Source organism: Cupressus sempervirens, chromosome 1, assembly GCF_028749045.1.
Source record: "Cupressus sempervirens isolate cs-2001-9-10 chromosome 1, ASM2874904v1, whole genome shotgun sequence".
NCBI lineage: Eukaryota > Viridiplantae > Streptophyta > Pinopsida > Cupressales > Cupressaceae > Cupressus > Cupressus sempervirens.
The window spans coordinates 531,275,267-531,283,687 of record NC_143118.1 but is presented as its reverse complement, the minus strand read 5'-3'; positions in this window follow the sequence as shown (position 1 = coordinate 531,283,687).

Here is an 8,421-nt window from a genome sequence, read left to right as displayed (position 1 = left end):
AATTCACAATAAAAAAGATTTAAAGAATCGTTTAAAAAACTACAATTCTCACATCATATTGAGAATTGCTTCAAAATTCTCATTGTCATGAAAGTCATTGAACTCAGCTAGGATGACACAAACCTCAGCTATGTCTTCTTTAGGCTCCAGTTCATGAGTATCACTGACATAATTGGCATAACTTGTTCTAATTTCCCAGGCAGCTGCATACATGCTATTTAGCATGTCCAACTGATCTTCCTGGGTTGGTGATGAGTCAAGTTGCATGACTATATTTGGATCATCTTCTTCATTATAAGCTTGAATTGGTAATCCCATGGTAGAGAATCCCTAGACCTACACAAACATAGAATAGAAAAATCTTGCACAAAAAGAATGTTATAGGTGAATCATCCTTCTAATGTCCTTTTAAGAAATGGTTAGGTGATGCATTAAATTCAACCATCCATTCACATGCATGGATATAAAGAAATTGTCACATCTATTTCAACATTAACTTAAGACAAATGGAAAGATACTTAGACTTTTAATGTGCATGTCTTGTCATAGTACTAAAGAAATATTCCTTCAAAATATCAATTTTTGCAATTGTGGTCCTAAAGAATTAATCCCTATGAGAAATCACAAAATCGACATGTCATGAAGTCACATGTTGTGAGATGGAAAAATAAAACACAAGAATCCATGTTCGATGTGAAATCGTGATATCAAATTCAACACATCTATTTAGATGTGAAATTGTGAAATTGGATGACTAACTTATTATGCCCATTGAAATCATGAAATCAAAGAACTGACATTCATTGTTTAGCGAAATCGTGAATTCAAAGAAGCCAAGTCACTTTGTTTCCAAAATCATGAAATTCAAAACTATATATTACCACATAGCTGAAACCCCAAAAAATCATTAAATCATAGTTTTGCACATCCAAAGCATGAAAAATGATCCTAATGATTTTCTTATGAAGAATAATTTTTTTGAATCTCCATCACCTCTTAGGAATGTAGTCATTGATTTTTAAGGTTTTTTTCATCATTGAGTGTTTGGGAAACACAATGTTGATATAACCATCACTAGTGAAGCAATCATGAGGATATGAATATGACATAGTTGTTTTTTTAGAAGTAGATGTATACATCAAGGCACAAACAGCCACAATGACTGGAATATCATTTCCTTTTGATATAGAAATAAAGCATAAGTACCAGGACACAAGAACCAATATGACCTAAATGTTTCTTGTATGAAAACATGCCAAATGAGATAGAGATCATTCTTTTACTATGAAATTTTGATTATATTGTCCACTGTTATCATTTATTGTTTATAACCTATGACAAATTTTAGCATTGTATACCCATATTGATCCATACATTCACATCCTAGGGTAGATATCCAAATTGCAATAGAAATGATAAATCTCTCAAAATAGACTAGGAGAAGCTCCAACCTCACTATAGCTCAAAAATGAAAAGATTTTATGTAGATTAGCTATAGTTTTTTACCAAGATAACAATTTTTCAGCAATTATTTTTGTTGATTTTTATTTTTTCTATTTTTCATTATTTTTAAAATATTTTTTCAAGAATATTTTGTCTATATAGGATTGTCGAAAAGTCATATGTAGAGTTTCCTAAGATGGATGGTGTTGATAGGTTCATGGAGTTGTTCTACTTCTATTGTCAATATTTGATAGGCAATAGAGTTAAATGTTCTAGTAATGATATAGGGACCAAGCCCATTTGGTTCAAATAGACAGGGAGAAGCTCCAACCTCACCATTGCTCCAAAATAAAAAGATTTTATGTAGATTAAATATAATTTTTTACCAAGATAACAATTTTTCAACAATTTTTTTGTTGATTTTTTTTTTCTATTTTTTATTATTTTTAAAATATTTTTTCAAGAATATCTTGTCTATACAAGATTGTTGAAAAAGTCATATGTAGAATTTCCTAAGATGGATGGTGTTGATGGGTTCATGGAGTCGTCCCACTTCTATTGGCAATATTTTATAGGCACTAGAGCTAAATGTTCTAGTAATGATAAAGGGACCAAGCTCATTTGGTTCAAATTCTCCTTTTTGTTCACAATGTTGATTTTTATGATTCTCTTTGAAGACAAGGTCACCAACCTAAAATTCTCTATGTTAAACTTATTTTTTGTATCATCTATACATTCTCTTTTGATATGCTCTCAAATGATTGCCAACATTCATCCAGTAGTTCAAGTTCTTGCAACCTAGATATTTTGTTGGCATCATCTATCACAAGACCTCATAGAGAAACTTGTAGAGAGGGAATATCTACCTTAATAGGTAATAAGAGTTATACTCCACACACCAAAGATAAAGGTGTAGTCCCAATAGGTATTCTAATAATTGTACAATAAGAAAATAAAGATGGATTAAGTTGAAGGTATAAGTCATTTCCTTATTTGTTTACTACTATGTAGAAGATTTTTAGTATTATTTTGTTGGAAGCTTTTGTGTTCATTATCCTGACGATAGTAGATGGAGGAAAAGTGTTGAGTAATTCTAAGCTTGCCACAAAGTTCATCCATATCTAAATTCTCAAATTTCCCCATGTTGTTTTTTATGACATAGGATGGGATTCTTTACCTATGAACAATGTAGTTTTGGGTAAGCATAGCCACTTATCAGATAGACTTGGCATATCTGATGGCTTCTTTCTCCATTTTTTACTAATATTAGCCATCGTTTAGTATTTTCTAGGATAGAGTTAGACCATTAAATTAAGGTTCACAAATTCCTTTATGGAATTTAGTTAATGTGTACTCAATTTCTTTGCATTCAAAACACCTAAGAAATGTACCATTTATAACTTGTTTATGTAAGTCATTTACCATGATAACATGTCATGAAGAATTACAAATTAGATGTGAGCTTTCATTTTAGTAAGGTGTTCAAGAATAATTTGGTCACATAGGTAGAAGTATACACACATTTAGTGAGAAGAGTTGTATCACATTATAGAAAAGACTATCTTGGAATCGGGAGAGACATAAGAAGGGTAGGGTAGCATTTCTACCAAGAACTCAATTTCTTGTATTTGTTGGATGCATGTGTAGCCATATCATTCATTGCTTTTCTCTAAACTTGGTATCAATTGAAATGTGATGAAAATAATTATGTCTTCAAATCATCTTTCATCATGGTTTGATAATAATCATTAATCTAGTTGATGATTAGTTGGGGGTAACCATGGATATATAGTTCCACAAATTTCCATTCAATAGTCATCTTAATATCATTAATCAAGGTCTCATATTCTACAATGTTGTTAGTACAAGGAAATATAATTGTGTATGCCGATGGGAATGAATATCTTAGAGGTGTGATGGAAAAAACTCCAATAGTGTAGCCTTGTTAAGTAAAAGATCCATCAAAATAAAATTAAGGACTATTGTGTAAGATGCATGATAAATTCATCTAGAAGTTCAATGTTCAATAGTTGCTCATCTAGAAGAGGTGCATCAACCAATTCATAAGAAATTACCTATCCTTTTATAGTCTTACAATCAAAATATTTAATATCAAACTTGTTGAGGATTATAACCAATTTTGCTAATTGTCCTACTAATGTTTCTTTGCTTTGTAAGGTATTTCAGAAGGTCTATCTTAGCAACCAATTTTATGGAGTGAGAAGTTATGTATGTCTCAATTTCTATGAAACAAAGACCATTTCTAAGAAAACCTTTTCAATGAAAGTGTAGTTCATTTGATAGGATACCATTGTTATGTTTATGCAATATAAAGCTTGTTCTTTCTTGTTTTCATCATGTTGAGCTAGGATTTCTCTTAATGATTTAGTTGTAGTTGTTATATAAAGTATTAAAGGTTTACCTTAAATAGGAGGCATCTAAATAGGTGGATTCACAAGATAATTCTTTATCCATTTTAGGATCTTATCACATTCTTCATTCTATTTGTAGGTTACTCCTTTGTGTAGAATCTATGTGAATGGTTGAGCTTTATCTGCTGACTGAGAAATAAACCATCTAATGGACTATAGTTTTCCCTATAACCCTCTCATTTGACTTATGTCCTATGGAGGTTGTGTGTCCATCATAGCCTTTATCTTCTTGGATCAAATTTAATGTCTTTAACTAAAACAATGTGCCCCAAAAAATTTCTCAATGTAAACTTGAATGCACATTTCTTAAGATTTAATCTTAGTTGAAATTATTCCATTCTATCTAGGATTAAGCCAAGATTTACTAGATCTGTGGCTGTTTTCATAGATTTTTCTAAGGAATAGTCTACATAGTCTTCTATGTTCTTATGTCATGTCTTGGAATATCATTGCTATTGAGTGTTCATAAGTAACTTCTTCATTCTTCAAATCAAAGGTCATAACATTTTAGTAGAATGTTCCCTAAGAACATGTAAAAATTGTCTTCTATTGATCCTTAGGTACAATTTTAATCTAACTATAACCTTAAAACTATCCATCAGAGAATACATTTCATACCTAGTATTCATGTCCACTATGATATAAATACAAGGCAATAAAAATTCATCTTTAGAACATGCTTTATTTAAGTCTCTAAAATCTGTACATACACAAATTAATTTGTCTGATTTAGAAATCAATACAATGTTACACATCCACTTTGCATAGTCAGTCACTCAAAAATCCTAATTTTTGAAACTTTTCCATTTCATCTTTGATCAATAGTGTGATATAAGGATGCATCCTGCATAGCTTCAATTGAATAATTTTTACACTAGGATAAATAGAGAGATGATGGATAATGAGAACAAGATCTAGACCTGACATATTAGAATAAGTTCATCAAAATTTAATCTTTTTCTCTTTGAATAATTTAGTAAAATATTTGTATTCTTTGTAGATGATGATTGAGTTATATCAATTATATGAAAATTTTCTTCTATTCCTAGATTTATAGGTAGTGTTGGTTCAATAAGAATTGGTCATCACTTCTAAAATTGACTTGGAAAAACATTAATTATCTCATCTATGTACACCTTGGGGAGGTTTTCATCGTCAGATATGTCTTTTTTGTTGTTTTTAAATTTTGATACTACAACAATATGATTTTTTCCACTAGAACACTGTTTTCTTTTCATTTTATTTTTTTAACTAAGACACTTGATAGCCTCTTTTGTTAGGCTCATAGATTCACTGCTTGAATATGTTACAATTTTGGTAGCATTAAGATAATAAGATAAAATTTAGTCGTTAGGAAAAGTGGGGATGTCAAGAGATTGGTCCTTTTTAGTCCATTCAATAAGTTATGGATGGATAAGGGTTAAAGTTGCAATAGGTTCAATAGCATTCATTGTAAGATCATCAAAATATTGTACCAACAAGTTGAGTTCTAGATTAATATATTGTGAAAGTATGTTTAGACCATTAAGTATCCTAGCATCATTATCAAAGTCTACATTAATTTTTTTCAAACCTAAATTGTTAAACCTACTACCAAACCTTTCACCTACTTCAATTTGGTATACATAGCTATGTACAGTATCTATATCTTTGTCATTAATTTCTTCTGATAGTGAATCCCATTCATATTCACGAGAATCTATTTAGTTATCAATAGACCACCTGAGATATTTTGTTGCAATCATGGATACCCATTTTCCTTCTCCTTCATTATTATTTTCCTCTTGAGGTTGTTCAACTTCTTGATAAGATCCATGTTCTTGATTATTTTCATTGTTTTGTTCTTTAGATTGATTTGCTACTTTCTATTAATTAGACTCTTCTTGTGAAATTGGTTTTTGTCTTTCAAAGTATCCTAATCTATATATTTCACCTTGGTACTCAAGATTTGTTTTCTATATGTGTAAAAACTTGTCCTATGTTAGATGTGATATTTTAGCCTCTTCTACAAATTAACTTTCCTCTTTAGTTGCATTTACTTGTGGACATGTTCTCTATTTTCTTTAAGGAAATGGGAGATTTTTGGTTGGATAGTTTAAGAAAGACATCTCCATCTTCAAAACCATCATCATCCTAGATAGATGCATTATCATGACTAGTTGTACTCTTGTTTCCCTTATGATGGAATGTTGTTGTTTTAAAGCCTAGACAAATTCTATCTTTGGGGTCTTTGAATACATGATTTGGTTCAACAATGCCTTTTTCATTTTCCCCTACAAGATCTTTCCCTTTATAACCCATATGTTGCATTATCTCATATCCTTTGTCATATTTTTCATCAAAAATATCATAATGTTTTACTTCTCTATCCTCATCTCTCCTCTATAGAGCCATGCAAGAACAACTTTATCTTCAATCTTATCTAAAATAAATGTAGTTGATTGGATAAAAGAACCACCATGAATAACATTAGATTTTAGATTAGATGGTATCATGTCTTCAAGAGGTTTTTGATAATAGCAAGGAGATGGGGGAAGATATGTCAATGAAAGTACATCTTACATCTTATATTCTCCCATTCCTTAATCCTTGATTTTAAATTTTTTCTCAAAGTCTTTCATCGTAGATGCAAAGTTTCCATTTGACTATTGTTTAGAGGCTTCCTTGTTTTGAGGAACAAAGAGCTCAGTCGACTATTTTAAGGTGTTACAAGCATAGCTAGTCTTAACAAGAATAGTAATCTCAACTCAATTATAGGGAAATTTTACAGATTGACAATATGTAGATGATATAGCTTGTATTTCATGAATCCATTGTCTTCCTAGAAAAATTTTATAAAGCAGAGGAAGATCAAGAACTTAACATATTACATCACATTACACATGTCCTACCTTGATCAACAATCCCACTAGACCCTTAGAGGATCTTTATTCTTCATCATAATATTTGATTGTTATTATCTTTCTAGGATAAATAACATGTGCAAAAAATCTTAGTTGTGCAATAAAACTAAAATTACAAATGTTCAAGTCAATTCCATCATCTATGGATCATGAATTCAATATGTGAAGGTTTATTACGGGTGACTCAATGAGTTATTGTCTTCTTTAGAAAGGACAAGTAATGAGACAAGGTTATGTGACCTACCATAGATTGAAATTGATCCAAGTATAATTTTTTAGGCATGTTTGTAGTTATGAGGGCCTTGTCCAAGAATTTTCTGAGTAGATAAAATTTTGAGTAGCTCAAATATCATAATTTGAGCATTGGTTTATTGTAAATATTCCACAATATTTTGGCTAGTAGAATTTGATTATACCAATTATTTAGATGTCAAGAGTTTTGAAGAATTTGTAGTTGGTTATTTAATTATAGATGTGGGTTTATTCACATATGAAGTTCCAACTCCCTTAAAAGTAATCTTTTCTTGAGATCGAGTCACAATATTTGCATAGTTACACTTTGTGTTTCTCTTCTGAATGATGATCACATTCCAATGTTCAGATTAAGATGGTTCAAGCATTTTAATGACATTATCATCATTTAAGTAAGTGTATTTGACTTTACCACTTTCCTTAGGTTTAGACGATGAAGATTCTCCATTTTTCATAAATATGGAAGGGTTATTCTAATGGTTTGTGATCAGAATTAGTATGTTGTCTATTACCAATGATGTCACCATGATTAATAAGATATTGAATAACATGTTTGATTATCATGTTGTTATTAGTTTTGTGACCTTTGTTTTGATAGTAGTTGCAATAATCATCATCATTCCACCATTTAGGTTTAACTTCAAGTTCATAAGGTCTTGAATTGTCAGGCAATGTGATGATTTAATTATTCAAAAGAGTCTTGAAACATGACTCAAGAGATTCTCACATAGGAGTAAAATCACATTTAGGTTTAGGTACCCATGGTTTATCTTTGAAGTAGTTTCTAGATTTCTTAGGAGTTTGTGTCACATTTTCAATATCTTTGGTGGATTGAAGACTACTAGTTATATTGAAGACATATGGTTTTAGTTTAGGACTAGCGGTATCAACTACTCCATCATTAACAATGTCTTTGTTCTTGTTCCAATACTTGTTCTTATCTTTGTTGGAGTTGGATATGTTCTTAGTTTATTTGTAGAGAGAGATTTCACCCTTTTTTATAAGTATATCTTCAATTCTAAGATAAATTTCCACCATCTTATCAAATACAAGTGGTCCTTACAATTGTATCTTGAAGTTCAATTTAGGAATTAGACTATTGATAAAAATGTCCACAATTTTAGATTCAAGTATCTATTATGGATATCGAGAAAAGGCCTTCCTTCACCTATGAAGGAAAGTGAGGAATGACTCCCTATTTTCTATTTGGTATTGCAAAGACCTAACATTGTGACAAGATGTTGTATGTTGATTGTATTGTTGTACAAACAACTATATTAGTTTGTCAAAAGTTTTGATTCCAGTATGTAGCTTCAAGAACCATTTGATTTCTTGACCATAAAGACTTCATGAGAAGAGATGCACCATATAAGTATTTTCATGCATAAATT